Raw genomic sequence first — 1,778 nt, forward strand, 5'->3', positions numbered from 1 at the left:
AGGAATTCACTTCATTCCATTTGAGGTTACTAAATCAACTTGGTATGTTTCCATTTTGCTGAGCAAATGGTGATTTTTTTTTTTAATGATCTGACTGGGGCCAGTAAGCAGAGTTTGACACTCATGTTTCTTACATTTCTGTTCTGGATTTCCCACATCACATTGGTAGTTCTGACACTGTGGTTACAAAGTCCCCTATGCTGATTATTAATGCTTTCACTTGTATTAAGTCTTGTTTTGCTTTGCCCTTTCCTGATCTTCTCCATCTAAGTTTAGATTGTAAATTCCTTGGGGAAAAGTACTGTATTTTACATAAGTCATGCCATAACCTCATTTACTGACAGCAGGAGATGAAATGACCATTTCATTACAGGGCTGCTGACTTTATTGATCCTTATTAGAACGTTTTTCTTCATCCTGTGAAACTTTCACCCTTAAACTATCACCTGATAGTTTCTGTAGTGAAATCAATGTCACTGCAGAGAAAACAGCAGGTTAAGTTACATTTCTCTGATGAATTGGAAAGACTCGGCCATCACCATCAACAACAAAAACATAGTTTTCAGAAATAGTTCTACATTTACAGCCACAACGATTGGATATCTTAGTGATAACCAGATCTTTCTTGTCCATTTTCTATCTACCTATCATCTCCATTTTATGAGAAATTATTGGATGGCTTAAATATCAGCATTTTAGTTAGGAGACAAATATCTGTAAGAAAACATTGCAAACCATATTTCCTCCGCATCTGTGCAGATCTGATCTTTTTCACGGCTGGAGTCTTCCTTTTGCCAGAGTGTCATCTTGACCACCTCATGCCAATTTGAAGCTTTCTTTCTTCCATTCTAATTGCCCACCTTTTGAAGAAAATCCACCTTTTAAATGTATTGTTTACAAGTTCCCAATCGCCATAGGAACTCATGATGTGGTTCAGGTTGCCCGTTTCAACATTCTGTTTCCTTGTTCTTTTGTTCTTCTCAACAGAATATTCAGTGATATTCCAATATCACCTACTGGATGATTGCCAAATCTCCATTATCTCTTTCTGACAAACACTTGTGTAGAGTGGGCAACAAACACTATGTCATACTTGATTCCCACAGAGAGATGAACAAAAGTTGCAGAATATGAAATCAAAATATCTGTTGCGCATTTGTTTTCTTTGTGGTTCTCTTTGTATTTAATTAAGCAGCTCTACTTAAGTAAGAGGCACAGTGGTTAGAATGCAGTATTGCAGGCTAACTCTGCTCACATTGCCAGGAGTTCAATTTTCTCAATCCTGACCGGCATATGGTTGACTCAGCCTTCCATCCTTCTGAGGTTGGTAAAATGAGGACCCAGATTGTTGGGGGCAATATGCTGACTCTGTAAACCGCTTAGAAAGGGCTGTAAAGCTCTGTGAAGCAGTCTATAAGTCTAAGTGCTATTACTATTGCTATGCTGTAATGCAGAATCTTTGATGTTGTGGTGTTTAGCATTTGAAATAGTTGTTCTACAGCACTGGAGATGGATAATCCACGATAGGGTTAACTTAATCCTCCTGCCCAATCAGATCAAGTCAGCCAAACTTGCCACACCTGTCCTGGGCCTATCTTCCCCCAGTTTTAGACTTGATCTGGCCCAGAGCAGACGTTGCAGACTGGCTCACAGGCAGGTAGCAAACCTTTCGTGGATTATCCATAAAATATTAAATTTAAACAAATATAGGTCCTTCTTCCACAGTCCCCTGAGCAGCGTTGGGCTCAACGCTCCTTCGGAGGACTGCTCTGACCCAG

The sequence above is a fragment of the Protobothrops mucrosquamatus genome, unplaced genomic scaffold (assembly GCF_001527695.2).
Source record: "Protobothrops mucrosquamatus isolate PMUCROS unplaced genomic scaffold, P.Mucros_1.0 scaffold_135, whole genome shotgun sequence".
Taxonomy (NCBI): Eukaryota; Metazoa; Chordata; class Lepidosauria; order Squamata; family Viperidae; genus Protobothrops; species Protobothrops mucrosquamatus.